The 23,122-nt window shown below is 51.2% G+C and overlaps 70 non-coding genes and 6 pseudogenes across 70 annotated transcripts; all 76 read left to right on the top strand.

Annotated features, from left to right (window-relative positions):
• Positions 1–173: 173 nt before the first annotated feature.
• LOC114926582 (5S ribosomal RNA) lies at positions 174–289 on the top strand. Its single transcript, XR_003817018.1, has one exon. It is a non-coding gene; the product is annotated as a 5S ribosomal RNA (ribosomal RNA).
• A 185-nt stretch (positions 290–474) lies between these two features.
• LOC114927047 (5S ribosomal RNA) lies at positions 475–593 on the top strand. Its single transcript, XR_003817472.1, has one exon. It is a non-coding gene; the product is annotated as a 5S ribosomal RNA (ribosomal RNA).
• A 186-nt stretch (positions 594–779) lies between these two features.
• Positions 780–895, top strand: LOC114926541 (5S ribosomal RNA). The gene has a single exon (XR_003816985.1). It is a non-coding gene; the product is annotated as a 5S ribosomal RNA (ribosomal RNA).
• A 188-nt stretch (positions 896–1,083) lies between these two features.
• On the top strand, positions 1,084–1,202 carry LOC114927046 (5S ribosomal RNA). Its single transcript, XR_003817471.1, has one exon. It is a non-coding gene; the product is annotated as a 5S ribosomal RNA (ribosomal RNA).
• A 185-nt stretch (positions 1,203–1,387) lies between these two features.
• Positions 1,388–1,505, top strand: LOC114926397 (5S ribosomal RNA). Its single transcript, XR_003816841.1, has one exon. It is a non-coding gene; the product is annotated as a 5S ribosomal RNA (ribosomal RNA).
• A 189-nt stretch (positions 1,506–1,694) lies between these two features.
• LOC114927045 (5S ribosomal RNA) lies at positions 1,695–1,813 on the top strand. Its single transcript, XR_003817470.1, has one exon. It is a non-coding gene; the product is annotated as a 5S ribosomal RNA (ribosomal RNA).
• A 179-nt stretch (positions 1,814–1,992) lies between these two features.
• LOC114926376 (5S ribosomal RNA) lies at positions 1,993–2,110 on the top strand. Its single transcript, XR_003816820.1, has one exon. It is a non-coding gene; the product is annotated as a 5S ribosomal RNA (ribosomal RNA).
• Positions 2,111–2,295: 185 nt separating this feature from the next.
• On the top strand, positions 2,296–2,412 carry LOC114926531 (5S ribosomal RNA). The gene has a single exon (XR_003816975.1). It is a non-coding gene; the product is annotated as a 5S ribosomal RNA (ribosomal RNA).
• A 189-nt stretch (positions 2,413–2,601) lies between these two features.
• LOC114926274 (5S ribosomal RNA) lies at positions 2,602–2,719 on the top strand. Its single transcript, XR_003816717.1, has one exon. It is a non-coding gene; the product is annotated as a 5S ribosomal RNA (ribosomal RNA).
• Positions 2,720–2,908: 189 nt separating this feature from the next.
• LOC114927044 (5S ribosomal RNA) lies at positions 2,909–3,027 on the top strand. The gene has a single exon (XR_003817469.1). It is a non-coding gene; the product is annotated as a 5S ribosomal RNA (ribosomal RNA).
• Positions 3,028–3,216: 189 nt separating this feature from the next.
• LOC114926594 (5S ribosomal RNA) lies at positions 3,217–3,330 on the top strand. The gene has a single exon (XR_003817024.1). It is a non-coding gene; the product is annotated as a 5S ribosomal RNA (ribosomal RNA).
• A 185-nt stretch (positions 3,331–3,515) lies between these two features.
• On the top strand, positions 3,516–3,634 carry LOC114927043 (5S ribosomal RNA). The gene has a single exon (XR_003817468.1). It is a non-coding gene; the product is annotated as a 5S ribosomal RNA (ribosomal RNA).
• A 188-nt stretch (positions 3,635–3,822) lies between these two features.
• On the top strand, positions 3,823–3,936 carry LOC114926597 (5S ribosomal RNA). Its single transcript, XR_003817026.1, has one exon. It is a non-coding gene; the product is annotated as a 5S ribosomal RNA (ribosomal RNA).
• A 186-nt stretch (positions 3,937–4,122) lies between these two features.
• Positions 4,123–4,241, top strand: LOC114927042 (5S ribosomal RNA). Its single transcript, XR_003817467.1, has one exon. It is a non-coding gene; the product is annotated as a 5S ribosomal RNA (ribosomal RNA).
• Positions 4,242–4,433: 192 nt separating this feature from the next.
• On the top strand, positions 4,434–4,544 carry LOC114926605 (5S ribosomal RNA; annotated as a pseudogene).
• A 186-nt stretch (positions 4,545–4,730) lies between these two features.
• On the top strand, positions 4,731–4,849 carry LOC114926247 (5S ribosomal RNA). Its single transcript, XR_003816690.1, has one exon. It is a non-coding gene; the product is annotated as a 5S ribosomal RNA (ribosomal RNA).
• A 180-nt stretch (positions 4,850–5,029) lies between these two features.
• On the top strand, positions 5,030–5,148 carry LOC114927040 (5S ribosomal RNA). Its single transcript, XR_003817465.1, has one exon. It is a non-coding gene; the product is annotated as a 5S ribosomal RNA (ribosomal RNA).
• A 186-nt stretch (positions 5,149–5,334) lies between these two features.
• LOC114926281 (5S ribosomal RNA) lies at positions 5,335–5,452 on the top strand. Its single transcript, XR_003816724.1, has one exon. It is a non-coding gene; the product is annotated as a 5S ribosomal RNA (ribosomal RNA).
• Positions 5,453–5,641: 189 nt separating this feature from the next.
• On the top strand, positions 5,642–5,759 carry LOC114926387 (5S ribosomal RNA). Its single transcript, XR_003816831.1, has one exon. It is a non-coding gene; the product is annotated as a 5S ribosomal RNA (ribosomal RNA).
• A 184-nt stretch (positions 5,760–5,943) lies between these two features.
• LOC114927039 (5S ribosomal RNA) lies at positions 5,944–6,062 on the top strand. The gene has a single exon (XR_003817464.1). It is a non-coding gene; the product is annotated as a 5S ribosomal RNA (ribosomal RNA).
• A 187-nt stretch (positions 6,063–6,249) lies between these two features.
• On the top strand, positions 6,250–6,367 carry LOC114926450 (5S ribosomal RNA). The gene has a single exon (XR_003816894.1). It is a non-coding gene; the product is annotated as a 5S ribosomal RNA (ribosomal RNA).
• A 188-nt stretch (positions 6,368–6,555) lies between these two features.
• LOC114926528 (5S ribosomal RNA) lies at positions 6,556–6,672 on the top strand. Its single transcript, XR_003816972.1, has one exon. It is a non-coding gene; the product is annotated as a 5S ribosomal RNA (ribosomal RNA).
• A 187-nt stretch (positions 6,673–6,859) lies between these two features.
• Positions 6,860–6,976, top strand: LOC114926526 (5S ribosomal RNA). Its single transcript, XR_003816970.1, has one exon. It is a non-coding gene; the product is annotated as a 5S ribosomal RNA (ribosomal RNA).
• Positions 6,977–7,160: 184 nt separating this feature from the next.
• LOC114926490 (5S ribosomal RNA) lies at positions 7,161–7,277 on the top strand. Its single transcript, XR_003816934.1, has one exon. It is a non-coding gene; the product is annotated as a 5S ribosomal RNA (ribosomal RNA).
• A 185-nt stretch (positions 7,278–7,462) lies between these two features.
• Positions 7,463–7,581, top strand: LOC114927038 (5S ribosomal RNA). The gene has a single exon (XR_003817463.1). It is a non-coding gene; the product is annotated as a 5S ribosomal RNA (ribosomal RNA).
• Positions 7,582–7,770: 189 nt separating this feature from the next.
• Positions 7,771–7,887, top strand: LOC114926413 (5S ribosomal RNA). Its single transcript, XR_003816857.1, has one exon. It is a non-coding gene; the product is annotated as a 5S ribosomal RNA (ribosomal RNA).
• Positions 7,888–8,075: 188 nt separating this feature from the next.
• Positions 8,076–8,192, top strand: LOC114926504 (5S ribosomal RNA). Its single transcript, XR_003816948.1, has one exon. It is a non-coding gene; the product is annotated as a 5S ribosomal RNA (ribosomal RNA).
• Positions 8,193–8,378: 186 nt separating this feature from the next.
• Positions 8,379–8,494, top strand: LOC114926423 (5S ribosomal RNA). The gene has a single exon (XR_003816867.1). It is a non-coding gene; the product is annotated as a 5S ribosomal RNA (ribosomal RNA).
• Positions 8,495–8,680: 186 nt separating this feature from the next.
• On the top strand, positions 8,681–8,798 carry LOC114926375 (5S ribosomal RNA). The gene has a single exon (XR_003816819.1). It is a non-coding gene; the product is annotated as a 5S ribosomal RNA (ribosomal RNA).
• A 185-nt stretch (positions 8,799–8,983) lies between these two features.
• On the top strand, positions 8,984–9,102 carry LOC114926246 (5S ribosomal RNA). The gene has a single exon (XR_003816689.1). It is a non-coding gene; the product is annotated as a 5S ribosomal RNA (ribosomal RNA).
• A 187-nt stretch (positions 9,103–9,289) lies between these two features.
• LOC114926412 (5S ribosomal RNA) lies at positions 9,290–9,406 on the top strand. Its single transcript, XR_003816856.1, has one exon. It is a non-coding gene; the product is annotated as a 5S ribosomal RNA (ribosomal RNA).
• Positions 9,407–9,592: 186 nt separating this feature from the next.
• Positions 9,593–9,711, top strand: LOC114927037 (5S ribosomal RNA). Its single transcript, XR_003817462.1, has one exon. It is a non-coding gene; the product is annotated as a 5S ribosomal RNA (ribosomal RNA).
• Positions 9,712–9,898: 187 nt separating this feature from the next.
• LOC114927036 (5S ribosomal RNA) lies at positions 9,899–10,017 on the top strand. Its single transcript, XR_003817461.1, has one exon. It is a non-coding gene; the product is annotated as a 5S ribosomal RNA (ribosomal RNA).
• A 189-nt stretch (positions 10,018–10,206) lies between these two features.
• LOC114926396 (5S ribosomal RNA) lies at positions 10,207–10,324 on the top strand. Its single transcript, XR_003816840.1, has one exon. It is a non-coding gene; the product is annotated as a 5S ribosomal RNA (ribosomal RNA).
• Positions 10,325–10,510: 186 nt separating this feature from the next.
• On the top strand, positions 10,511–10,628 carry LOC114926280 (5S ribosomal RNA). The gene has a single exon (XR_003816723.1). It is a non-coding gene; the product is annotated as a 5S ribosomal RNA (ribosomal RNA).
• Positions 10,629–10,815: 187 nt separating this feature from the next.
• Positions 10,816–10,934, top strand: LOC114927035 (5S ribosomal RNA). The gene has a single exon (XR_003817460.1). It is a non-coding gene; the product is annotated as a 5S ribosomal RNA (ribosomal RNA).
• A 188-nt stretch (positions 10,935–11,122) lies between these two features.
• On the top strand, positions 11,123–11,240 carry LOC114926374 (5S ribosomal RNA). Its single transcript, XR_003816818.1, has one exon. It is a non-coding gene; the product is annotated as a 5S ribosomal RNA (ribosomal RNA).
• A 186-nt stretch (positions 11,241–11,426) lies between these two features.
• On the top strand, positions 11,427–11,544 carry LOC114926273 (5S ribosomal RNA). Its single transcript, XR_003816716.1, has one exon. It is a non-coding gene; the product is annotated as a 5S ribosomal RNA (ribosomal RNA).
• A 187-nt stretch (positions 11,545–11,731) lies between these two features.
• LOC114927079 (5S ribosomal RNA) lies at positions 11,732–11,850 on the top strand. The gene has a single exon (XR_003817504.1). It is a non-coding gene; the product is annotated as a 5S ribosomal RNA (ribosomal RNA).
• A 188-nt stretch (positions 11,851–12,038) lies between these two features.
• Positions 12,039–12,156, top strand: LOC114926272 (5S ribosomal RNA). The gene has a single exon (XR_003816715.1). It is a non-coding gene; the product is annotated as a 5S ribosomal RNA (ribosomal RNA).
• A 187-nt stretch (positions 12,157–12,343) lies between these two features.
• LOC114927034 (5S ribosomal RNA) lies at positions 12,344–12,462 on the top strand. The gene has a single exon (XR_003817459.1). It is a non-coding gene; the product is annotated as a 5S ribosomal RNA (ribosomal RNA).
• Positions 12,463–12,653: 191 nt separating this feature from the next.
• LOC114926415 (5S ribosomal RNA) lies at positions 12,654–12,771 on the top strand. The gene has a single exon (XR_003816859.1). It is a non-coding gene; the product is annotated as a 5S ribosomal RNA (ribosomal RNA).
• A 186-nt stretch (positions 12,772–12,957) lies between these two features.
• LOC114926496 (5S ribosomal RNA) lies at positions 12,958–13,074 on the top strand. The gene has a single exon (XR_003816940.1). It is a non-coding gene; the product is annotated as a 5S ribosomal RNA (ribosomal RNA).
• A 186-nt stretch (positions 13,075–13,260) lies between these two features.
• On the top strand, positions 13,261–13,379 carry LOC114927033 (5S ribosomal RNA). The gene has a single exon (XR_003817458.1). It is a non-coding gene; the product is annotated as a 5S ribosomal RNA (ribosomal RNA).
• Positions 13,380–13,566: 187 nt separating this feature from the next.
• Positions 13,567–13,685, top strand: LOC114927032 (5S ribosomal RNA). The gene has a single exon (XR_003817457.1). It is a non-coding gene; the product is annotated as a 5S ribosomal RNA (ribosomal RNA).
• Positions 13,686–13,878: 193 nt separating this feature from the next.
• Positions 13,879–13,991, top strand: LOC114926617 (5S ribosomal RNA; annotated as a pseudogene).
• A 177-nt stretch (positions 13,992–14,168) lies between these two features.
• On the top strand, positions 14,169–14,287 carry LOC114927031 (5S ribosomal RNA). The gene has a single exon (XR_003817456.1). It is a non-coding gene; the product is annotated as a 5S ribosomal RNA (ribosomal RNA).
• A 186-nt stretch (positions 14,288–14,473) lies between these two features.
• Positions 14,474–14,592, top strand: LOC114927029 (5S ribosomal RNA). Its single transcript, XR_003817454.1, has one exon. It is a non-coding gene; the product is annotated as a 5S ribosomal RNA (ribosomal RNA).
• Positions 14,593–14,780: 188 nt separating this feature from the next.
• On the top strand, positions 14,781–14,898 carry LOC114926373 (5S ribosomal RNA). Its single transcript, XR_003816817.1, has one exon. It is a non-coding gene; the product is annotated as a 5S ribosomal RNA (ribosomal RNA).
• Positions 14,899–15,086: 188 nt separating this feature from the next.
• Positions 15,087–15,203, top strand: LOC114926410 (5S ribosomal RNA). The gene has a single exon (XR_003816854.1). It is a non-coding gene; the product is annotated as a 5S ribosomal RNA (ribosomal RNA).
• A 188-nt stretch (positions 15,204–15,391) lies between these two features.
• On the top strand, positions 15,392–15,510 carry LOC114927028 (5S ribosomal RNA). The gene has a single exon (XR_003817453.1). It is a non-coding gene; the product is annotated as a 5S ribosomal RNA (ribosomal RNA).
• A 189-nt stretch (positions 15,511–15,699) lies between these two features.
• On the top strand, positions 15,700–15,818 carry LOC114927027 (5S ribosomal RNA). Its single transcript, XR_003817452.1, has one exon. It is a non-coding gene; the product is annotated as a 5S ribosomal RNA (ribosomal RNA).
• A 189-nt stretch (positions 15,819–16,007) lies between these two features.
• Positions 16,008–16,124, top strand: LOC114926596 (5S ribosomal RNA). The gene has a single exon (XR_003817025.1). It is a non-coding gene; the product is annotated as a 5S ribosomal RNA (ribosomal RNA).
• Positions 16,125–16,312: 188 nt separating this feature from the next.
• Positions 16,313–16,429, top strand: LOC114926536 (5S ribosomal RNA). Its single transcript, XR_003816980.1, has one exon. It is a non-coding gene; the product is annotated as a 5S ribosomal RNA (ribosomal RNA).
• A 188-nt stretch (positions 16,430–16,617) lies between these two features.
• On the top strand, positions 16,618–16,736 carry LOC114927026 (5S ribosomal RNA). The gene has a single exon (XR_003817451.1). It is a non-coding gene; the product is annotated as a 5S ribosomal RNA (ribosomal RNA).
• Positions 16,737–16,925: 189 nt separating this feature from the next.
• Positions 16,926–17,044, top strand: LOC114927025 (5S ribosomal RNA). The gene has a single exon (XR_003817450.1). It is a non-coding gene; the product is annotated as a 5S ribosomal RNA (ribosomal RNA).
• A 189-nt stretch (positions 17,045–17,233) lies between these two features.
• On the top strand, positions 17,234–17,351 carry LOC114926271 (5S ribosomal RNA). The gene has a single exon (XR_003816714.1). It is a non-coding gene; the product is annotated as a 5S ribosomal RNA (ribosomal RNA).
• Positions 17,352–17,538: 187 nt separating this feature from the next.
• Positions 17,539–17,657, top strand: LOC114926523 (5S ribosomal RNA). Its single transcript, XR_003816967.1, has one exon. It is a non-coding gene; the product is annotated as a 5S ribosomal RNA (ribosomal RNA).
• Positions 17,658–17,844: 187 nt separating this feature from the next.
• LOC114927023 (5S ribosomal RNA) lies at positions 17,845–17,963 on the top strand. The gene has a single exon (XR_003817448.1). It is a non-coding gene; the product is annotated as a 5S ribosomal RNA (ribosomal RNA).
• A 187-nt stretch (positions 17,964–18,150) lies between these two features.
• Positions 18,151–18,269, top strand: LOC114927078 (5S ribosomal RNA). The gene has a single exon (XR_003817503.1). It is a non-coding gene; the product is annotated as a 5S ribosomal RNA (ribosomal RNA).
• Positions 18,270–18,458: 189 nt separating this feature from the next.
• Positions 18,459–18,575, top strand: LOC114926506 (5S ribosomal RNA). The gene has a single exon (XR_003816950.1). It is a non-coding gene; the product is annotated as a 5S ribosomal RNA (ribosomal RNA).
• Positions 18,576–18,762: 187 nt separating this feature from the next.
• LOC114927022 (5S ribosomal RNA) lies at positions 18,763–18,881 on the top strand. The gene has a single exon (XR_003817447.1). It is a non-coding gene; the product is annotated as a 5S ribosomal RNA (ribosomal RNA).
• Positions 18,882–19,068: 187 nt separating this feature from the next.
• On the top strand, positions 19,069–19,187 carry LOC114927021 (5S ribosomal RNA). The gene has a single exon (XR_003817446.1). It is a non-coding gene; the product is annotated as a 5S ribosomal RNA (ribosomal RNA).
• Positions 19,188–19,374: 187 nt separating this feature from the next.
• Positions 19,375–19,493, top strand: LOC114927020 (5S ribosomal RNA). Its single transcript, XR_003817445.1, has one exon. It is a non-coding gene; the product is annotated as a 5S ribosomal RNA (ribosomal RNA).
• Positions 19,494–19,682: 189 nt separating this feature from the next.
• Positions 19,683–19,778, top strand: LOC114926615 (5S ribosomal RNA; annotated as a pseudogene).
• A 186-nt stretch (positions 19,779–19,964) lies between these two features.
• LOC114927019 (5S ribosomal RNA) lies at positions 19,965–20,083 on the top strand. Its single transcript, XR_003817444.1, has one exon. It is a non-coding gene; the product is annotated as a 5S ribosomal RNA (ribosomal RNA).
• A 180-nt stretch (positions 20,084–20,263) lies between these two features.
• Positions 20,264–20,362, top strand: LOC114926616 (5S ribosomal RNA; annotated as a pseudogene).
• Positions 20,363–20,552: 190 nt separating this feature from the next.
• On the top strand, positions 20,553–20,670 carry LOC114926372 (5S ribosomal RNA). The gene has a single exon (XR_003816816.1). It is a non-coding gene; the product is annotated as a 5S ribosomal RNA (ribosomal RNA).
• Positions 20,671–20,857: 187 nt separating this feature from the next.
• LOC114926495 (5S ribosomal RNA) lies at positions 20,858–20,974 on the top strand. The gene has a single exon (XR_003816939.1). It is a non-coding gene; the product is annotated as a 5S ribosomal RNA (ribosomal RNA).
• Positions 20,975–21,162: 188 nt separating this feature from the next.
• Positions 21,163–21,281, top strand: LOC114927017 (5S ribosomal RNA). The gene has a single exon (XR_003817442.1). It is a non-coding gene; the product is annotated as a 5S ribosomal RNA (ribosomal RNA).
• A 187-nt stretch (positions 21,282–21,468) lies between these two features.
• LOC114926537 (5S ribosomal RNA) lies at positions 21,469–21,585 on the top strand. Its single transcript, XR_003816981.1, has one exon. It is a non-coding gene; the product is annotated as a 5S ribosomal RNA (ribosomal RNA).
• A 184-nt stretch (positions 21,586–21,769) lies between these two features.
• LOC114926608 (5S ribosomal RNA) lies at positions 21,770–21,873 on the top strand (annotated as a pseudogene).
• A 189-nt stretch (positions 21,874–22,062) lies between these two features.
• Positions 22,063–22,181, top strand: LOC114927016 (5S ribosomal RNA). Its single transcript, XR_003817441.1, has one exon. It is a non-coding gene; the product is annotated as a 5S ribosomal RNA (ribosomal RNA).
• Positions 22,182–22,369: 188 nt separating this feature from the next.
• LOC114926569 (5S ribosomal RNA) lies at positions 22,370–22,483 on the top strand. Its single transcript, XR_003817013.1, has one exon. It is a non-coding gene; the product is annotated as a 5S ribosomal RNA (ribosomal RNA).
• Positions 22,484–22,669: 186 nt separating this feature from the next.
• Positions 22,670–22,768, top strand: LOC114926611 (5S ribosomal RNA; annotated as a pseudogene).
• A 187-nt stretch (positions 22,769–22,955) lies between these two features.
• Positions 22,956–23,073, top strand: LOC114926486 (5S ribosomal RNA). Its single transcript, XR_003816930.1, has one exon. It is a non-coding gene; the product is annotated as a 5S ribosomal RNA (ribosomal RNA).
• Positions 23,074–23,122: the final 49 nt, after the last annotated feature.

The raw sequence follows: 23,122 nt of genomic DNA, 5'->3' as shown, positions 1-23,122 counted from the left end.
TTAACGTCGTGCCGACCTTCATTCTTTAAATGACGCTATCCCGAGTAGGACACCTAAGGGCGAGCCGCAATGGCCTCATCCTCGACAGGCACCTACGGTACCCGCAAGGCTTCGCGGATAGTGTTACGCTCTCTCGCGCCGCATGGTTAACAAAATTGTGTGCGAACTATAATAGGTGCGATCATACCAGCACTAATGCACCGGATCCCATCAGAACTCCGCAGTTAAGCGTGCTTGGGCGAGAATAGTACTAGGATGGTGACCTCTGGAAGTCCTCGTGTTGCACCACTTTTTTTTTTTTTTAACGTCGTGCCGACCTTCATTCTTTAAATGACGCTATCCCGAGTAGGACACCTAAGGGCGAGCCGCAATGGCCTCATCCTCGACAGGCACCTACGGTACCCGCAAGGCTTCGCGGATAGTGTTACGCTCTCTCGCCGCATGGTTAACAAAATTGTGTGTGCGAACTATAATAGGTGCGATCATACCAGCACTAATGCACCGGATCCCATCAGAACTCCGCAGTTAAGCGTGCTTGGGCGAGAGTAGTACTAGGATGGGTGACCTCCTGGGAAGTCCTCGTGTTGCACCTCTTTTTTTTTTTTTTTAACGTCGTGCCGACCTTCATTCTTTAAATGACGCTATCCCGAGTAGGACACCTAAGGGCGAGCCGCAATGGCCTCATCCTCGACAGGCACCTACGGTACCCGCAAGGCTTCGGATAGTGTTACGCTCTCTCGCGCCGCATGGTTAACAAAATTGTGTGTGCGAACTATAATAGGTGCGATCATACCAGCACTAATGCACCGGATCCCATCAGAACTCCGCAGTTAAGCGTGCTTGGGCGAGAGTAGTACTAGGATGGTGACCTCTGGAAGTCCTCGTGTTGCACCCTTTTTTTTTTTTTTTTAACGTCGTGCCGACCTTCATTCTTTAAATGACGCTATCCCGAGTAGGACACCTAAGGGCGAGCCGCAATGGCCTCATCCTCGACAGGCACCTACGGTACCCGCAAGGCTTCGCGGATAGTGTTACGCTCTCTCGCGCCGCATGGTTAACAAAATTGTGTGTGCGAACTATAATAGGTGCGATCATACCAGCACTAATGCACCGGATCCCATCAGAACTCCGCAGTTAAGCGTGCTTGGGCGAGAGTAGTACTAGGATGGGTGACCTCCTGGGAAGTCCTCGTGTTGCACCTCTTTTTTTTTTTTTAACGTCGTGCCGACCTTCATTCTTTAAATGACGCTATCCGAGTAGGACACCTAAGGGCGAGCCGCAATGGCCTCATCCTCGACAGGCACCTACGGTACCCGCAAGGCTTCGCAGATAGTGTTACGCTCTCTCGCGCCGCATGGTTAACAAAATTGTGTGTGCGAACTATAATAGGTGCGATCATACCAGCACTAATGCACCGGATCCCATCAGAACTCCGCAGTTAAGCGTGCTTGGGCGAGAGTAGTACTAGGATGGTGACCTCCTGGGAAGTCCTCGTGTTGCACCTCTTTTTTTTTTTTTTTTTAACGTCGTGCCGACCTTCATTCTTTAAATGACGCTATCCGAGTAGGACACCTAAGGGCGAGCCGCAATGGCCTCATCCTCGACAGGCACCTACGGTACCCGCAAGGCTTCGCGGATAGTGTTACGCTCTCTCGCGCCGCATGGTTAACAAAATTGTGTGTGCGAACTATAATAGGTGCGATCATACCAGCACTAATGCACCGGATCCCATCAGAACTCCGCAGTTAAGCGTGCTTGGGCGAGAGTAGTACTAGGATGGGTGACCTCCTGGGAAGTCCTCGTGTTGCACCTCTTTTTTTTTTTTTTAACGTCGTGCCGACCTTCATTCTTTAAATGACGCTATCCCGAGTAGGACACCTAAGGGCGAGCCGCAATGGCCTCATCCTCGACAGGCACCTACGGTACCCGCAAGGCTTCGCGGATAGTGTTACGCTCTCTCGCGCCGCAAAAATTGTGTGTGCGAACTATAATAGGTGCGATCATACCAGCACTAATGCACCGGATCCCATCAGAACTCCGCAGTTAAGCGTGCTTGGGCGAGAGTAGTACTAGGATGGGTGACCTCTGGGAAGTCCTCGTGTTGCACCTCTTTTTTTTTTTTTAACGTCGTGCCGACCTTCATTCTTTAAATGACGCTATCCGAGTAGGACACCTAAGGGCGAGCCGCAATGGCCTCATCCTCGACAGGCACCTACGGTACCCGCAAGGCTTCGCAGATAGTGTTACGCTCTCTCGCGCCGCATGGTTAACAAAATTGTGTGTGCGAACTATAATAGGTGCGATCATACCAGCACTAATGCACCGGATCCCATCAGAACTCCGCAGTTAAGCGTGCTTGGCGAGAGTAGTACTAGGATGGGTGACCTCTGGGAAGTCCTCGTGTTGCACCTCTTTTTTTTTTTTTTTTAACGTCGTGCCGACCTTCATTCTTTAAATGACGCTATCCCGAGTAGGACACCTAAGGGCGAGCCGCAATGGCCTCATCCTCGACAGGCACCTACGGTACCCGCAAGGCTTCGCGGATAGTGTTACGCTCTCTCGCGCCGCATGGTTAACAAAATTGTGTGTGCGAACTATAATAGGTGCGATCATACCAGCACTAATGCACCGGATCCCATCAGAACTCCGCAGTTAAGCGTGCTTGGGCGAGATAGTACTAGGATGGGTGACCTCCTGGGAAGTCCTCGTGTTGCACCTCTTTTTTTTTTTTTTTTAACGTCGTGCCGACCTTCATTCTTTAAATGACGCTATCCCGAGTAGGACACCTAAGGGCGAGCCGCAATGGCCTCATCCTCGACAGGCACCTACGGTACCCGCAAGGCTTCGCAGATAGTGTTACGCTCTCTCGCGCCGCATGGTTAACAAAATTGTGTGTGCGAACTATAATAGGTGCGATCATACCAGCACTAATGCACCGGATCCCATCAGAACTCCGCAGTTAAGCGTGCTTGGGCGAGAGTAGTACTAGGATGGGTGACCTCCTGGGAAGTCCTCGTGTTGCACCTCTTTTTTTTTTTTTTTTAACGTCGTGCCGACCTTCATTCTTTAAATGACGCTATCCCGAGTAGGACACCTAAGGGCGAGCCGCAATGGCCTCATCCTCGACAGGCACCTACGGTACCCGCAAGGCTTCGCGGATAGTGTTACGCTCTCTCGCGCCGCATGGTTAACAAAATTGTGTGTGCGAACTATAATAGGTGCGATCATACCAGCACTAATGCACCGGATCCCATCAGAACTCCGCAGTTAAGCGTGCTTGGCGAGAGTACTAGGATGGGTGACCTCTGGGAAGTCCTCGTGTTGCACCTCTTTTTTTTTTTTAACGTCGTGCCGACCTTCATTCTTTAAATGACGCTATCCCGAGTAGGACACCTAAGGGCGAGCCGCAATGGCCTCATCCTCGACAGGCACCTACGGTACCCGCAAGGCTTCGCGGATAGTGTTACGCTCTCTCGCGCCGCATGGTTAACAAAATTGTGTGTGCGAACTATAATAGGTGCGATCATACCAGCACTAATGCACCGGATCCCATCAGAACTCCGCAGTTAAGCGTGCTTGGGCGAGAGTAGTACTAGGATGGGTGACCTCCTGGGAAGTCCTCGTGTTGCACCTCTTTTTTTTTTTTTTTTAACGTCGTGCCGACCTTCATTCTTTAAATGACGCTATCCCGAGTAGGACACCTAAGGGCGAGCCGCAATGGCCTCATCCTCGACAGGCACCTACGGTACCCGCAAGGCTTCGCGATAGTGTTACGCTCTCTCGCGCCGCATGGTTAACAAAATTGTGTGTGCGAACTATAATAGGTGCGATCATACCACACTAATGCACCGGATCCCATCAGAACTCCGCAGTTAAGCGTGCTTGGGCGAGAGTAGTACTAGGATGGTGACCTGGGAAGTCCTCGTGTTGCACCTCTTTTTTTTTTTTTTTAACGTCGTGCCGACCTTCATTCTTTAAATGACGCTATCCCGAGTAGGACACCTAAGGGCGAGCCGCAATGGCCTCATCCTCGACAGGCACCTACGGTACCCGCAAGGCTTCGCGGATAGTGTTACGCTCTCTCGCGCCGCATGGTTAACAAAATTGTGTGCGAACTATAATAGGTGCGATCATACCAGCACTAATGCACCGGATCCCATCAGAACTCCGCAGTTAAGCGTGCTTGGGCGAGAGTAGTACTAGGATGGGTGACCTCCTGGGAAGTCCTCGTGTTGCACCTCTTTTTTTTTTTTTTTTTTTAACGTCGTGCCGACCTTCATTCTTTAAATGACGCTATCCCGAGTAGGACACCTAAGGGCGAGCCGCAATGGCCTCATCCTCGACAGGCACCTACGGTACCCGCAAGGCTTCGCGGATAGTGTTACGCTCTCTCGCGCCGCATGGTTAACAAAATTGTGTGTGCGAACTATAATAGGTGCGATCATACCAGCACTAATGCACCGGATCCCATCAGAACTCCGCAGTTAAGCGTGCTTGGCGAGAGTAGTACTAGGATGGGCTGGGAAGTCCTCGTGTTGCACCTCTTTTTTTTTTTTTAACGTCGTGCCGACCTTCATTCTTTAAATGACGCTATCCGAGTAGGACACCTAAGGGCGAGCCGCAATGGCCTCATCCTCGACAGGCACCTACGGTACCCGCAAGGCTTCGCGGATAGTGTTACGCTCTCTCGCGCCCGCATGGTTAACAAAATTGTGTGTGCGAACTATAATAGGTGCGATCATACCAGCACTAATGCACCGGATCCCATCAGAACTCCGCAGTTAAGCGTGCTTGGGCGAGAATAGTACTAGGATGGGTGACCTCCTGGGAAGTCCTCGTGTTGCACCTCTTTTTTTTTTTTTTAACGTCGTGCCGACCTTCATTCTTTAAATGACGCTATCCCGAGTAGGACACCTAAGGGCGAGCCGCAATGGCCTCATCCTCGACAGGCACCTACGGTACCCGCAAGGCTTCGCAGATAGTGTTACGCTCTCTCGCGCGCCGTGCGTTGTTGTGTGCGAACTATAATAGGTGCGATCATACCAGCACTAATGCACCGGATCCCATCAGAACTCCGCAGTTAAGCGTGCTTGGGCGAGAGTAGTACTAGGATGGGTGACCTCCTGGGAAGTCCTCGTGTTGCACCTCTTTTTTTTTTTTTAACGTCGTGCCGACCTTCATTCTTTAAATGACGCTATCCCGAGTAGGACACCTAAGGGCGAGCCGCAATGGCCTCATCCTCGACAGGCACCTACGGTACCCGCAAGGCTTCGCGGATAGTGTTACGCTCTCTCGCGCCGCATGGTTAACAAAATTGTGTGTGCGAACTATAATAGGTGCGATCATACCAGCACTAATGCACCGGATCCCATCAGAACTCCGCAGTTAAGCGTGCTTGGGCGAGAGTAGTACTAGGATGGGTGACCTCCTGGAAGTCCTCGTGTTGCACCTCTTTTTTTTTTTTTTTTAACGTCGTGCCGACCTTCATTCTTTAAATGACGCTATCCCGAGTAGGACACCTAAGGGCGAGCCGCAATGGCCTCATCCTCGACAGGCACCTACGGTACCCGCAAGGCTTCGCGGATAGTGTTACGCTCTCTCGCGCCGCATGGTTAACAAAATTGTGTGTGCGAACTATAATAGGTGCGATCATACCAGCACTAATGCACCGGATCCCATCAGAACTCCGCAGTTAAGCGTGCTTGGGCGAGAGTAGTACTAGGATGGGTGACCTCTGGGAAGTCCTCGTGTTGCACCTTTTTTTTTTTTAACGTCGTGCCGACCTTCATTCTTTAAATGACGCTATCCCGAGTAGGACACCTAAGGGCGAGCCGCAATGGCCTCATCCTCGACAGGCACCTACGGTACCCGCAAGGCTTCGCGGATAGTGTTACGCTCTCTCGCGCCCGCATGGTTAACAAAATTGTGTGTGCGAACTATAATAGGTGCGATCATACCAGCACTAATGCACCGGATCCCATCAGAACTCCGCAGTTAAGCGTGCTTGGGCGAGAGTAGTACTAGGATGGGTGACCTCCTGGGAAGTCCTCGTGTTGCACCTCTTTTTTTTTTTTTTAACGTCGTGCCGACCTTCATTCTTTAAATGACGCTATCCCGAGTAGGACACCTAAGGGCGAGCCGCAATGGCCTCATCCTCGACAGGCACCTACGGTACCCGCAAGGCTTCGCGGATAGTGTTACGCTCTCTCGCGCCGCATGGTTAACAAAATTGTGTGTGCGAACTATAATAGGTGCGATCATACCAGCACTAATGCACCGGATCCCATCAGAACTCCGCAGTTAAGCGTGCTTGGCGAGAGTAGTACTAGGATGGGTGACCTCCTGGGAAGTCCTCGTGTTGCACCTCTTTTTTTTTTTTTTTAACGTCGTGCCGACCTTCATTCTTTAAATGACGCTATCCCGAGTAGGACACCTAAGGGCGAGCCGCAATGGCCTCATCCTCGACAGGCACCTACGGTACCCGCAAGGCTTCGCGGATAGTGTTACGCTCTCTCGCGCCGCATGGTTAACAAAATTGTGTGTGCGAACTATAATAGGTGCGATCATACCAGCACTAATGCACCGGATCCCATCAGAACTCCGCAGTTAAGCGTGCTTGGGCGAGAGTAGTACTAGGATGGTGACCTCTGGGAAGTCCTCGTGTTGCACCCTTTTTTTTTTTTTTTAACGTCGTGCCGACCTTCATTCTTTAAATGACGCTATCCCGAGTAGGACACCTAAGGGCGAGCCGCAATGGCCTCATCCTCGACAGGCACCTACGGTACCCGCAAGGCTTCGCGGATAGTGTTACGCTCTCTCGCGCCGCATGGTTAACAAAATTGTGTGTGCGAACTATAATAGGTGCGATCATACCAGCACTAATGCACCGGATCCCATCAGAACTCCGCAGTTAAGCGTGCTTGGGCGAGATAGTACTAGGATGGGTGACCTCTGGGAAGTCCTCGTGTTGCACCATTTTTTTTTTTTAACGTCGTGCCGACCTTCATTCTTTAAATGACGCTATCCCGAGTAGGACACCTAAGGGCGAGCCGCAATGGCCTCATCCTCGACAGGCACCTACGGTACCCGCAAGGCTTCGCGGATAGTGTTACGCTCTCTCGCGCCGCATGGTTAACAAAATTGTGTGTGCGAACTATAATAGGTGCGATCATACCAGCACTAATGCACCGGATCCCATCAGAACTCCGCAGTTAAGTGCTTGGGCGAGAATAGTACTAGGATGGGTGACCTCCTGGGAAGTCCTCGTGTTGCACCTCTTTTTTTTTTTTTTAACGTCGTGCCGACCTTCATTCTTTAAATGACGCTATCCGAGTAGGACACCTAAGGGCGAGCCGCAATGGCCTCATCCTCGACAGCACCTACGGTACCCGCAAGGCTTCGCAGATAGTGTTACGCTCTCTCGCGCCGCATGGTTAACAAAATTGTGTGTGCGAACTATAATAGGTGCGATCATACCAGCACTAATGCACCGGATCCCATCAGAACTCCGCAGTTAAGCGTGCTTGGGCGAGAGTAGTACTAGGATGGGTGACCTCCTGGGAAGTCCTCGTGTTGCACCTCTTTTTTTTTTTTTTTTAACGTCGTGCCGACCTTCATTCTTTAAATGACGCTATCCCGAGTAGGACACCTAAGGGCGAGCCGCAATGGCCTCATCCTCGACAGGCACCTACGGTACCCGCAAGGCTTCGCGGATAGTGTTACGCTCTCTCGCGCCGCATGGTTAACAAAATTGTGTGTGCGAACTATAATAGGTGCGATCATACCAGCACTAATGCACCGGATCCCATCAGAACTCCGCAGTTAAGCGTGCTTGGGCGAGTAGTACTAGGATGGGTGACCTCCTGGGAAGTCCTCGTGTTGCACCTCTTTTTTTTTTTTTTTAACGTCGTGCCGACCTTCATTCTTTAAATGACGCTATCCCGAGTAGGACACCTAAGGGCGAGCCGCAATGGCCTCATCCTCGACAGGCACCTACGGTACCCGCAAGGCTTCGCGGATAGTGTTACGCTCTCTCGCGCCGCATGGTTAACAAAATTGTGTGTGCGAACTATAATAGGTGCGATCATACCAGCACTAATGCACCGGATCCCATCAGAACTCCGCAGTTAAGCGTGCTTGGGCGAGAGTAGTACTAGGATGGTGACCTCTGGGAAGTCCTCGTGTTGCACCTCTTTTTTTTTTTTTTAACGTCGTGCCGACCTTCATTCTTTAAATGACGCTATCCCGAGTAGGACACCTAAGGCGAGCCGCAATGGCCTCATCCTCGACAGGCACCTACGGTACCCGCAAGGCTTCGCGGATAGTGTTACGCTCTCTCGCGCCGCATGGTTAACAAAATTGTGTGTGCGAACTATAATAGGTGCGATCATACCAGCACTAATGCACCGGATCCCATCAGAACTCCGCAGTTAAGCGTGCTTGGGCGAGAGTACTAGGATGGGTGACCTCCTGGGAAGTCCTCGTGTTGCACCTCTTTTTTTTTTTTTAACGTCGTGCCGACCTTCATTCTTTAAATGACGCTATCCCGAGTAGGACACCTAAGGGCGAGCCGCAATGGCCTCATCCTCGACAGGCACCTACGGTACCCGCAAGGCTTCGCGGATAGTGTTACGCTCTCTCGCGCCGCATGGTTAACAAAATTGTGTGTGCGAACTATAATAGGTGCGATCATACCAGCACTAATGCACCGGATCCCATCAGAACTCCGCAGTTAAGCGTGCTTGGGCGAGAGTAGTACTAGGATGGGTGACCTCTGGGAAGTCCTCGTGTTGCACCTCTTTTTTTTTTTTAACGTCGTGCCGACCTTCATTCTTTAAATGACGCTATCCCGAGTAGGACACCTAAGGGCGAGCCGCAATGGCCTCATCCTCGACAGGCACCTACGGTACCCGCAAGGCTTCGCGGATAGTGTTACGCTCTCTCGCGCCGCATGGTTAACAAAATTGTGTGTGCGAACTATAATAGGTGCGATCATACCAGCACTAATGCACCGGATCCCATCAGAACTCCGCAGTTAAGCGTGCTTGGGCGAGAATAGTACTAGGATGGGTGACCTCCTGGGAAGTCCTCGTGTTGCACCTCTTTTTTTTTTTTTTAACGTCGTGCCGACCTTCATTCTTTAAATGACGCTATCCCGAGTAGGACACCTAAGGGCGAGCCGCAATGGCCTCATCCTCGACAGGCACCTACGGTACCCGCAAGGCTTCGCGGATAGTGTTACGCTCTCTCGCGCCGCATGGTTAACAAAATTGTGTGTGCGAACTATAATAGGTGCGATCATACCAGCACTAATGCACCGGATCCCATCAGAACTCCGCAGTTAAGCGTGCTTGGGCGAGTAGTACTAGGATGGGTGACCTCCTGGGAAGTCCTCGTGTTGCACCTCTTTTTTTTTTTTTTTAACGTCGTGCCGACCTTCATTCTTTAAATGACGCTATCCCGAGTAGGACACCTAAGGGCGAGCCGCAATGGCCTCATCCTCGACAGGCACCTACGGTACCCGCAAGGCTTCGGATAGTGTTACGCTCTCTCGCGCCGCATGGTTAACAAAATTGTGTGTGCGAACTATAATAGGTGCGATCATACCAGCACTAATGCACCGGATCCCATCAGAACTCCGCAGTTAAGCGTGCTTGGGCGAGAGTAGTACTAGGATGGGTGACCTCCTGGGAAGTCCTCGTGTTGCACCTCTTTTTTTTTTTTTTAACGTCGTGCCGACCTTCATTCTTTAAATGACGCTATCCCGAGTAGGACACCTAAGGGCGAGCCGCAATGGCCTCATCCTCGACAGGCACCTACGGTACCCGCAAGGCTTCGCGGATAGTGTTACGCTCTCTCGCGCCGCATGGTTAACAAAATTGTGTGTGCGAACTATAATAGGTGCGATCATACCAGCACTAATGCACCGGATCCCATCAGAACTCCGCAGTTAAGCGTGCTTGGGCGAGAGTAGTACTAGGATGGGTGACCTCCTGGGAAGTCCTCGTGTTGCACCTCTTTTTTTTTTTTTTTTAACGTCGTGCCGACCTTCATTCTTTAAATGACGCTATCCCGAGTAGGACACCTAAGGGCGAGCCGCAATGGCCTCATCCTCGACAGGCACCTACGGTACCCGCAAGGCTTCGCGGATAGTGTTACGCTCTCTCGCGCCGCATGGTTAACAAAATTGTGTGTGCGAACTATAATAGGTGCGATCATACCAGCACTAATGCACCGGATCCCATCAGAACTCCGCAGTTAAGCGTGCTTGGGCGAGAGTAGTACTAGGATGGTGACCTCCTGGGAAGTCCTCGTGTTGCACCTCTTTTTTTTTTTTTAACGTCGTGCCGACCTTCATTCTTTAAATGACGCTATCCCGAGTAGGACACCTAAGGGCGAGCCGCAATGGCCTCATCCTCGACAGGCACCTACGGTACCCGCAAGGCTTCGCGGATAGTGTTACGCTCTCTCGCGCCGCATGGTTAACAAAATTGTGTGTGCGAACTATAATAGGTGCGATCATACCAGCACTAATGCACCGGATCCCATCAGAACTCCGCAGTTAAGCGTGCTTGGGCGAGAGTAGTACTAGGATGGGTGACCTCCTGGAAGTCCTCGTGTTGCACCTCTTTTTTTTTTTTTTTAACGTCGTGCCGACCTTCATTCTTTAAATGACGCTATCCGAGTAGGACACCTAAGGGCGAGCCGCAATGGCCTCATCCTCGACAGGCACCTACGGTACCCGCAAGGCTTCGCGGATAGTGTTACGCTCTCTCGCGCCGCATGGTTAACAAAATTGTGTGTGCGAACTATAATAGGTGCGATCATACCAGCACTAATGCACCGGATCCCATCAGAACTCCGCAGTTAAGCGTGCTTGGGCGAGAGTAGTACTAGGATGGGTGACCTCCTGGGAAGTCCTCGTGTTGCACCTCTTTTTTTTTTTTTTTAACGTCGTGCCGACCTTCATTCTTTAAATGACGCTATCCCGAGTAGGACACCTAAGGGCGAGCCGCAATGGCCTCATCCTCGACAGGCACCTACGGTACCCGCAAGGCTTCGCGGATAGTGTTACGCTCTCTCGCGCCGCATGGTTAACAAAATTGTGTGTGCGAACTATAATAGGTGCGATCATACCAGCACTAATGCACCGGATCCCATCAGAACTCCGCAGTTAAGCGTGCTTGGGCGAGAGTAGTACTAGGATGGGTGACCTCTGGGAAGTCCTCGTGTTGCACCTCTTTTTTTTTTTTTAACGTCGTGCCGACCTTCATTCTTTAAATGACGCTATCCCGAGTAGGACACCTAAGGGCGAGCCGCAATGGCCTCATCCTCGACAGGCACCTACGGTACCCGCAAGGCTTCGCGGATAGTGTTACGCTCTCTCGCGCCGCATGGTTAACAAAATTGTGTGTGCGAACTATAATAGGTGCGATCATACCAGCACTAATGCACCGGATCCCATCAGAACTCCGCAGTTAAGCGTGCTTGGGCGAGATAGTACTAGGATGGGTGACCTCCTGGGAAGTCCTCGTGTTGCACCTCTTTTTTTTTTTTTTTAACGTCGTGCCGACCTTCATTCTTTAAATGACGCTATCCGAGTAGGACACCTAAGGGCGAGCCGCAATGGCCTCATCCTCGACAGGCACCTACGGTACCCGCAAGGCTTCGCAGATAGTGTTACGCTCTCTCGCGCCGCATGGTTAACAAAATTGTGTGTGCGAACTATAATAGGTGCGATCATACCAGCACTAATGCACCGGATCCCATCAGAACTCCGCAGTTAAGCGTGCTTGGGCGAGAGTAGTACTAGGATGGGTGACCTCCTGGGAAGTCCTCGTGTTGCACCTTTTTTTTTTTTTTTTTAACGTCGTGCCGACCTTCATTCTTTAAATGACGCTATCCCGAGTAGGACACCTAAGGGCGAGCCGCAATGGCCTCATCCTCGACAGGCACCTACGGTACCCGCAAGGCTTCGCGGATAGTGTTACGCTCTCTCGCGCCGCATGGTTAACAAAATTGTGTGTGCGAACTATAATAGGTGCGATCATACCAGCACTAATGCACCGGATCCCATCAGAACTCCGCAGTTAAGCGTGCTTGGGCGAGATAGTACTAGGATGGGTGACCTCCTGGGAAGTCCTCGTGTTGCACCTCTTTTTTTTTTTTTTTAACGTCGTGCCGACCTTCATTCTTTAAATGACGCTATCCGAGTAGGACACCTAAGGGCGAGCCGCAATGGCCTCATCCTCGACAGGCACCTACGGTACCCGCAAGGCTTCGCGGATAGTGTTACGCTCTCTCGCGCCGCATGGTTAACAAAATTGTGTGTGCGAACTATAATAGGTGCGATCATACCAGCACTAATGCACCGGATCCCATCAGAACTCCGCAGTTAAGCGTGCTTGGGCGAGAGTAGTACTAGGATGGGTGACCTCCTGGGAAGTCCTCGTGTTGCACCTCTTTTTTTTTTTTTTTTTTAACGTCGTGCCGACCTTCATTCTTTAAATGACGCTATCCCGAGTAGGACACCTAAGGGCGAGCCGCAATGGCCTCATCCTCGACAGGCACCTACGGTACCCGCAAGGCTTCGCGGATAGTGTTACGCTCTCTCGCGCCGCATGGTTAACAAAATTGTGTGTGCGAACTATAATAGGTGCGATCATACCAGCACTAATGCACCGGATCCCATCAGAACTCCGCAGTTAAGCGTGCTTGGGCGAGAATAGTACTAGGATGGGTGACCTCTGGGAAGTCCTCGTGTTGCACCTCTTTTTTTTTTTTTAACGTCGTGCCGACCTTCATTCTTTAAATGACGCTATCCCGAGTAGGACACCTAAGGGCGAGCCGCAATGGCCTCATCCTCGACAGGCACCTACGGTACCCGCAAGGCTTCGCGGATAGTGTTACGCTCTCTCGCGCCGCATGGTTAACAAAATTGTGTGTGCGAACTATAATAGGTGCGATCATACCAGCACTAATGCACCGGATCCCATCAGAACTCCGCAGTTAAGCGTGCTTGGGCGAGATAGTACTAGGATGGGTGACCTCTGGGAAGTCCTCGTGTTGCACCTCTTTTTTTTTTTTTAACGTCGTGCCGACCTTCATTCTTTAAATGACGCTATCCCGAGTAGGACACCTAAGGGCGAGCCGCAATGGCCTCATCCTCGACAGGCACCTACGGTACCCGCAAGGCTTCGCAGATAGTGTTACGCTCTCTCGCGCCGCATGGTTAACAAAATTGTGTGTGCGAACTATAATAGGTGCGATCATACCAGCACTAATGCACCGGATCCCATCAGAACTCCGCAGTTAAGCGTGCTTGGGCGAGAGTAGTACTAGGATGGGTGACCTCCTGGGAAGTCCTCGTGTTGCACCTCTTTTTTTTTTTTTTAACGTCGTGCCGACCTTCATTCTTTAAATGACGCTATCCCGAGTAGGACACCTAAGGGCGAGCCGCAATGGCCTCATCCTCGACAGGCACCTACGGTACCCGCAAGGCTTCGCGGATAGTGTTACGCTCTCTCGCGCCGCATGGTTAACAAAATTGTGTGTGCGAACTATAATAGGTGCGATCATACCAGCACTAATGCACCGGATCCCATCAGAACTCCGCAGTTAAGCGTGCTTGGGCGAGAGTAGTACTAGGATGGGTGACCTCCTGGGAAGTCCTCGTGTTGCACCTCTTTTTTTTTTTTTTTTTTTTAACGTCGTGCCGACCTTCATTCTTTAAATGACGCTATCCCGAGTAGGACACCTAAGGGCGAGCCGCAATGGCCTCATCCTCGACAGGCACCTACGGTACCCGCAAGGCTTCGCGGATAGTGTTACGCTCTCTCGCGCCGCATGGTTAACAAAATTGTGTGTGCGAACTATAATAGGTGCGATCATACCAGCACTAATGCACCGGATCCCATCAGAACTCCGCAGTTAAGCGTGCTTGGCGAGAAGTAGTACTAGGATGGTGCTGGGAAACCTCTTTTTTTTTTTTTTTTTAACGTCGTGCCGACCTTCATTCTTTAAATGACGCTATCCCGAGTAGGACACCTAAGGGCGAGCCGCAATGGCCTCATCCTCGACAGGCACCTACGGTACCCGCAAGGCTTCGCGGATAGTGTTACGCTCTCTCGCGCCGCATGGTTAACAAAATTGTGTGTGCGAACTATAATAGGTGCGATCATACCAGCACTAATGCACCGGATCCCATCAGAACTCCGCAGTTAAGCGTGCTTGGGCGAGAGTAGTACTAGGATGGGTGACCTCCTGGGAAGTCCTCGTGTTGCACCTCTTTTTTTTTTTTTTAACGTCGTGCCGACCTTCATTCTTTAAATGACGCTATCCCGAGTAGGACACCTAAGGCGAGCCGCAATGGCCTCATCCTCGACAGGCACCTACGGTACCCGCAAGGCTTCGCGGATAGTGTTACGCTCTCTCGCGCCGCATGGTTAACAAAATTGTGTGTGCGAACTATAATAGGTGCGATCATACCAGCACTAATGCACCGGATCCCATCAGAACTCCGCAGTTAAGCGTGCTTGGGCGAGAGTAGTACTAGGATGGGTGACCTCCTGGGAAGTCCTCGTGTTGCACCTCTTTTTTTTTTTTTTTAACGTCGTGCCGACCTTCATTCTTTAAATGACGCTATCCCGAGTAGGACACCTAAGGGCGAGCCGCAATGGCCTCATCCTCGACAGGCACCTACGGTACCCGCAAGGCTTCGCAGATAGTGTTACGCTCTCTCGCGCCGCATGGTTAACAAAATTGTGTGTGCGAACTATAATAGGTGCGATCATACCAGCACTAATGCACCGGATCCCATCAGAACTCCGCAGTTAAGCGTGCTTGGGCGAGAGTAGTACTAGGATGGGTGACCTCTGGGAAGTCCTCGTGTTGCACCTCTTTTTTTTTTTTTTTAACGTCGTGCCGACCTTCATTCTTTAAATGACGCTATCCCGAGTAGGACACCTAAGGGCGAGCCGCAATGGCCTCATCCTCGACAGGCACCTACGGTACCCGCAAGGCTTCGCGGATAGTGTTACGCTCTCTCGCGCCGCATGGTTAACAAAATTGTGTGTGCGAACTATAATAGGTGCGATCATACCAGCACTAATGCACCGGATCCCATCAGAACTCCGCAGTTAAGCGTGCTTGGGCGAGTAGTACTAGGATGGGTGACCTCCTGGGAAGTCCTCGTGTTGCACCTCTTTTTTTTTTTTTTTAACGTCGTGCCGACCTTCATTCTTTAAATGACGCTATCCCGAGTAGGACACCTAAGGGCGAGCCGCAATGGCCTCATCCTCGACAGGCACCTACGGTACCCGCAAGGCTTCGCAGATAGTGTTACGCTCTCTCGCGCCGCATGGTTAACAAAATTGTGTGTGCGAACTATAATAGGTGCGATCATACCAGCACTAATGCACCGGATCCCATCAGAACTCCGCAGTTAAGCGTGCTTGGGCGAGAGTAGTACTAGGATGGGTGACCTCCTGGGAAGTCCTCGTGTTGCACCTCTTTTTTTTTTTTTTTTTAACGTCGTGCCGACCTTCATTCTTTAAATGACGCTATCCCGAGTAGGACACCTAAGGCGAGCCGCAATGGCCTCATCCTCGACAGGCACCTACGGTACCCGCAAGGCTTCGCGGATAGTGTTACGCTCTCTCGCGCCGCATGGTTAACAAAATTGTGTGTGCGAACTATAATAGGTGCGATCATACCAGCACTAATGCACCGGATCCCATCAGAACTCCGCAGTTAAGCGTGCTTGGGCGAGAGTAGTACTAGGATGGGTGACCTCCTGGGAAGTCCTCGTGTTGCACCTCTTTTTTTTTTTTTTTTAACGTCGTGCCGACCTTCATTCTTTAAATGACGCTATCCCGAGTAGGACACCTAAGGGCGAGCCGCAATGGCCTCATCCTCGACAGGCACCTACGGTACCCGCAAGGCTTCGCGGATAGTGTTACGCTCTCTCGCGCCGCATGGTTAACAAAATTGTGTGTGCGAACTATAATAGGTGCGATCATACCAGCACTAATGCACCGGATCCCATCAGAACTCCGCAGTTAAGCGTGCTTGGCGAGAAGTAGTACTAGGATGGTGACCTCTGGGAAGTCCTCGTGTTGCACCTCTTTTTTTTTTTTTTTTAACGTCGTGCCGACCTTCATTCTTTAAATGACGCTATCCCGAGTAGGACACCTAAGGGCGAGCCGCAATGGCCTCATCCTCGACAGGCACCTACGGTACCCGCAAGGCTTCGCGGATAGTGTTACGCTCTCTCGCGCCGCATGGTTAACAAAATTGTGTGTGCGAACTATAATAGTGCGATCATACCAGCACTAATGCACCGGATCCCATCAGAACTCCGCAGTTAAGCGTGCTTGGGCGAGATAGTACTAGGATGGGTGACCTCTGGGAAGTCCTCGTGTTGCACCTCTTTTTTTTTTTTTTTAACGTCGTGCCGACCTTCATTCTTTAAATGACGCTATCCCGAGTAGGACACCTAAGGGCGAGCCGCAATGGCCTCATCCTCGACAGGCACCTACGGTACCCGCAAGGCTTCGCGGATAGTGTTACGCTCTCTCGCGCCGCATGGTTAACAAAATTGTGTGTGCGAACTATAATAGGTGCGATCATACCAGCACTAATGCACCGGATCCCATCAGAACTCCGCAGTTAAGCGTGCTTGGGCGAGAGTAGTACTAGGATGGGTGACCTCCTGGGAAGTCCTCGTGTTGCACCTCTTTTTTTTTTTTTTTTAACGTCGTGCCGACCTTCATTCTTTAAATGACGCTATCCCGAGTAGGACACCTAAGGGCGAGCCGCAATGGCCTCATCCTCGACAGGCACCTACGGTACCCGCAAGGCTTCGCAGATAGTGTTACGCTCTCTCGCGCCGCATGGTTAACAAAATTGTGTGTGCGAACTATAATAGGTGCGATCATACCAGCACTAATGCACCGGATCCCATCAGAACTCCGCAGTTAAGCGTGCTTGGGCGAGAGTAGTACTAGGATGGGTGACCTCCTGGGAAGTCCTCGTGTTGCACCTCTTTTTTTTTTTTTTTTAACGTCGTGCCGACCTTCATTCTTTAAATGACGCTATCCCGAGTAGGACACCTAAGGGCGAGCCGCAATGGCCTCATCCTCGACAGGCACCTACGGTACCCGCAAGGCTTCGCGGATAGTGTTACGCTCTCTCGCGCCGCATGGTTAACAAAATTGTGTGTGCGAACTATAATAGGTGCGATCATACCAGCACTAATGCACCGGATCCCATCAGAACTCCGCAGTTAAGCGTGCTTGGGCGAGATAGTACTAGGATGGGTGACCTCCTGGGAAGTCCTCGTGTTGCACCTCTTTTTTTTTTTTTTAACGTCGTGCCGACCTTCATTCTTTAAATGACGCTATCCCGAGTAGGACACCTAAGGGCGAGCCGCAATGGCCTCATCCTCGACAGGCACCTACGGTACCCGCAAGGCTTCGCGGATAGTGTTACGCTCTCTCGCGCCGCATGGTTAACAAAATTGTGTGTGCGAACTATAATAGGTGCGATCATACCAGCACTAATGCACCGGATCCCATCAGAACTCCGCAGTTAAAGCGTGCTTGGGCGAAGTAGTACTAGGATGGGTGACCTCCTGGGAAGTCCTCGTGTTGCACCTCTTTTTTTTTTTTTTAACGTCGTGCCGACCTTCATTCTTTAAATGACGCTATCCCGAGTAGGACACCTAAGGGCGAGCCGCAATGGCCTCATCCTCGACAGGCACCTACGGTACCCGCAAGGCTTCGCGGATAGTGTTACGCTCTCTCGCGCCGCATGGTTAACAAAATTGTGTGTGCGAACTATAATAGGTGCGATCATACCAGCACTAATGCACCGGATCCCATCAGAACTCCGCAGTTAAGCGTGCTTGGGCGAGAGTAGTACTAGGATGGGTGACCTCCTGGGAAGTCCTCGTGTTGCACCTCTTTTTTTTTTTTTTAACGTCGTGCCGACCTTCATTCTTTAAATGACGCTATCCCGAGTAGGACACCTAAGGGCGAGCCGCAATGGCCTCATCCTCGACAGGCACCTACGGTACCCGCAAGGCTTCGCAGATAGTGTTACGCTCTCTCGCGCCGCATGGTTAACAAAATTGTGTGTGCGAACTATAATAGGTGCGATCATACCAGCACTAATGCACCGGATCCCATCAGAACTCCGCAGTTAAGCGTGCTTGGGCGAGAGTAGTACTAGGATGGGTGACCTCCTGGGAAGTCCTCGTGTTGCACCTTTTTTTTTTTTTTTTTTAACGTCGTGCCGACCTTCATTCTTTAAATGACGCTATCCCGAGTAGGACACCTAAGGGCGAGCCGCAATGGCCTCATCCTCGACAGGCACCTACGGTACCCGCAAGGCTTCGCGGATAGTGTTACGCTCTCTCGCGCCGCATGGTTAACAAAATTGTGTGTGCGAACTATAATAGGTGCGATCATACCAGCACTAATGCACCGGATCCCATCAGAACTCCGCAGTTAAGCGTGCTTGGGCGAGAGTAGTACTAGGATGGGTGACCTCTGGAAGTCCTCGTGTTGCACCCTTTTTTTTTTTTTTTAACGTCGTGCCGACCTTCATTCTTTAAATGACGCTATCCCGAGTAGGACACCTAAGGGCGAGCCGCAATGGCCTCATCCTCGACAGGCACCTACGGTACCCGCAAGGCTTCGCGGATAGTGTTACGCTCTCTCGCGCCGCATGGTTAACAAAATTGTGTGTGCGAACTATAATAGGTGCGATCATACCAGCACTAATGCACCGGATCCCATCAGAACTCCGCAGTTAAGCGTGCTTGGGCGAGAGTAGTACTAGGATGGGTGACCTCCTGGGAAGTCCTCGTGTTGCACCTCTTTTTTTTTTTTTTAACGTCGTGCCGACCTTCATTCTTTAAATGACGCTATCCCGAGTAGGACACCTAAGGGCGAGCCGCAATGGCCTCATCCTCGACAGGCACCTACGGTACCCGCAAGGCTTCGCGGATAGTGTTACGCTCTCTCGCGCCGCATGGTTAACAAAATTGTGTGTGCGAACTATAATAGGTGCGATCATACCAGCACTAATGCACCGGATCCCATCAGAACTCCGCAGTTAAGCGTGCTTGGGCGAGAGTAGTACTAGGATGGGTGACCTCCTGGGAAGTCCTCGTGTTGCACCTCTTTTTTTTTTTTTTAACGTCGTGCCGACCTTCATTCTTTAAATGACGCTATCCCGAGTAGGACACCTAAGGGCGAGCCGCAATGGCCTCATCCTCGACAGGCACCTACGGTACCCGCAAGGCTTCGCGGATAGTGTTACGCTCTCTCGCGCCGCATGGTTAACAAAATTGTGTGTGCGAACTATAATAGGTGCGATCATACCAGCACTAATGCACCGGATCCCATCAGAACTCCGCAGTTAAGCGTGCTTGGGCGAGAGTAGTACTAGGATGGGTGACCTCCTGGGAAGTCCTCGTGTTGCACCTCTTTTTTTTTTTTTTTTAACGTCGTGCCGACCTTCATTCTTTAAATGACGCTATCCCGAGTAGGACACCTAAGGGCGAGCCGCAATGGCCTCATCCTCGACAGGCACCTACGGTACCCGCAAGGCTTCGCGGATAGTGTTACGCTCTCTCGCGCCGCATGGTTAACAAAATTGTGTGTGCGAACTATAATAGGTGCGATCATACCAGCACTAATGCACCGGATCCCATCAGAACTCCGCAGTTAAGCGTGCTTGGGCGAGAATAGTACTAGGATGTGTTGCACCTCTTTTTTTTTTTTTAACGTCGTGCCGACCTTCATTCTTTAAATGACGCTATCCCGAGTAGGACACCTAAGGGCGAGCCGCAATGGCCTCATCCTCGACAGGCACCTACGGTACCCGCAAGGCTTCGCGGATAGTGTTACGCTCTCTCGCGCCGCATGGTTAACAAAATTGTGTGTGCGAACTATAATAGGTGCGATCATACCAGCACTAATGCACCGGATCCCATCAGAACTCCGCAGTTAAGCGTGCTTGGGCGAGAGTAGTACTAGGATGGGTGACCTCCTGGGAAGTCCTCGTGTTGCACCTCTTTTTTTTTTTTTTAACGTCGTGCCGACCTTCATTCTTTAAATGACGCTATCCCGAGTAGGACACCTAAGGGCGAGCCGCAATGCCTCATCCTCGACAGGCACCTACGGTACCCGCTTCGCGGATAGTGTTACGCTCTCTCGCCCGCATGGTTAACAAAATTGTGTGTGCGAACTATAATAGGTGCGATCATACCAGCACTAATGGATCCCATCAGAACTCCGTTAAGCGTGCTTGGGCGAGAGTAGTACTAGGATGGGAAGTCCTCGTGTTGCACCTCTTTTTTTTTTTTTTTTTAACGTCGTGCCGACCTTCATTCTTTAAATGACGCTATCCCGAGTAGGACACCTAAGGGCGAGCCGCAATGGCCTCATCCTCGACAGGCACCTACGGTACCCGCAAGGCTTCGCGGATAGTGTTACGCTCTCTCGCGCCGCATGGTTAACAAAATTGTGTGTGCGAACTATAATAGGTGCGATCATACCAGCACTAATGCACCGGATCCCATCAGAACTCCGCAGTTAAGCGTGCTTGGGCGAGAGTAGTACTAGGATGGGTGACCTCTGGGAAGTCCTCGTGTTGCACCTCTTTTTTTTTTTTTTTAACGTCGTGCCGACCTTCATTCTTTAAATGACGCTATCCCGAGTAGGACACCTAAGGGCGAGCCGCAATGGCCTCATCCTCGACAGGCACCTACGGTACCCGCAAGGCTTCGCGATAGTGTTACGCTCTCTCGCGCCGCATGGTTAACAAAATTGTGTGTGCGAACTATAATAGGTGCGATCATACCAGCACTAATGCACCGGATCCCATCAGAACTCCGCAGTTAAGCGTGCTTGGGCGAGATAGTACTAGGATGGGTGACCTCTGGGAAGTCCTCGTGTTGCACCTCTTTTTTTTTTTTTTTAACGTCGTGCCGACCTTCATTCTTTAAATGACGCTATCCCGAGTAGGACACCTAAGGGCGAGCCGCAATGGCCTCATCCTCGACAGGCACCTACGGTACCCGCAAGGCTTCGCGGATAGTGTTACGCTCTCTCGCGCCGCATGGTTAACAAAATTGTGTGTGCGAACTATAATAGGTGCGATCATACCAGCACTAATGCACCGGATCCCATCAGAACTCCGCAGTTAAGCGTGCTTGGGCGAGAGTAGTACTAGGATGGGTGACCTCCTGGGAAGTCCTCGTGTTGCACCTCTTTTTTTTTTTTTTTTAACGTCGTGCCGACCTTCATTCTTTAAATGACGCTATCCCGAGTAGGACACCTAAGGGCGAGCCGCAATGGCCTCATCCTCGACAGGCACCTACGGTACCCGCAAGGCTTCGCGGATAGTGTTACGCTCTCTCGCGCCGCATGGTTAACAAAATTGTGTGCGAACTATAATAGGTGCGATCATACCAGCACTAATGCACCGGATCCCATCAGAACTCCGCAGTTAAGCGTGCTTGGCGAGAGTAGTACTAGGATGGTGACCTCCTGGGAAGTCCTCGTGTTGCACCTTTTTTTTTTTTTAACGTCGTGCCGACCTTCATTCTTTAAATGACGCTATCCCGAGTAGGACACCTAAGGGCGAGCCGCAATGGCCTCATCCTCGACAGGCACCTACGGTACCCGCAAGGCTTCGCAGATAGTGTTACGCTCTCTCGCGCCGCATGGTTAACAAAATTGTGTGTGCGAACTATAATAGGTGCGATCATACCAGCACTAATGCACCGGATCCCATCAGAACTCCGCAGTTAAGCGTGCTTGGGCGAGTAGTACTAGGAACTGGGAACTCGTGTTGCACCTCTTTTTTTTTTTTTTTTAACGTCGTGCCGACCTTCATTCTTTAAATGACGCTATCCCGAGTAGGACACCTAAGGGCGAGCCGCAATGGCCTCATCCTCGACAGGCACCTACGGTACCCGCAAGGCTTCGCGGATAGTGTTACGCTCTCTCGCGCCGCATGGTTAACAAAATTGTGTGTGCGAACTATAATAGGTGCGATCATACCAGCACTAATGCACCGGATCCCATCAGAACTCCGCAGTTAAGCGTGCTTGGGCGAGAGTAGTACTAGGATGGGTGACCTCCTGGGAAGTCCTCGTGTTGCACCTCTTTTTTTTTTTTTTTTTAACGTCGTGCCGACCTTCATTCTTTAAATGACGCTATCCCGAGTAGGACACCTAAGGGCGAGCCGCAATGGCCTCATCCTCGACAGGCACCTACGGTACCCGCAAGGCTTCGCGGATAGTGTTACGCTCTCGCGCCGCATGGTTAACAAAATTGTGTGTGCGAACTATAATAGGTGCGATCATACCAGCACTAATGCACCGGATCCCATCAGAACTCCGCAGTTAAGCGTGCTTGGGCGAGAGTAGTACTAGGATGGGTGCTGGGAAGTCCTCGTGTTGCACCTCTTTTTTTTTTTTTTAACGTCGTGCCGACCTTCATTCTTTAAATGACGCTATCCCGAGTAGGACACCTAAGGCGAGCCGCAATGGCCTCATCCTCGACAGGCACCTACGGTACCCGCAAGGCTTCGCGGATAGTGTTACGCTCTCTCGCGCCGCATGGTTAACAAAATTGTGTGTGCGAACTATAATAGGTGCGATCATACCAGCACTAATGCACCGGATCCCATCAGAACTCCGCAGTTAAGCGTGCTTGGGCGAGTAGTACTAGGAGTCCTCGTGTTGCACCTCTTTTTTTTTTTTTTAACGTCGTGCCGACCTTCATTCTTTAAATGACGCTATCCCGAGTAGGACACCTAAGGGCGAGCCGCAATGGCCTCATCCTCGACAGGCACCTACGGTACCCGCAAGGCTTCGCGGATAGTGTTACGCTCTCTCGCGCCGCATGGTTAACAAAATTGTGTGTGCGAACTATAATAGGTGCGATCATACCAGCACTAATGCACCGGATCCCATCAGAACTCCGCAGTTAAGCGTGCTTGGGCGAGAATAGTACTAGGATGGGTGACCTCTGGGAAGTCCTCGTGTTGCACCACTTTTTTTTTTTTAACGTCGTGCCGACCTTCATTCTTTAAATGACGCTAT

This window comes from Arachis hypogaea, unplaced genomic scaffold, assembly GCF_003086295.3.
Source record: "Arachis hypogaea cultivar Tifrunner unplaced genomic scaffold, arahy.Tifrunner.gnm2.J5K5 arahy.Tifrunner.gnm2.scaffold_32, whole genome shotgun sequence".
Lineage (NCBI taxonomy): Eukaryota > Viridiplantae > Streptophyta > Magnoliopsida > Fabales > Fabaceae > Arachis > Arachis hypogaea.
The sequence above is the reverse complement of the archived record's forward strand: the minus strand, read 5'-3'. Positions and strand labels throughout refer to the sequence as shown.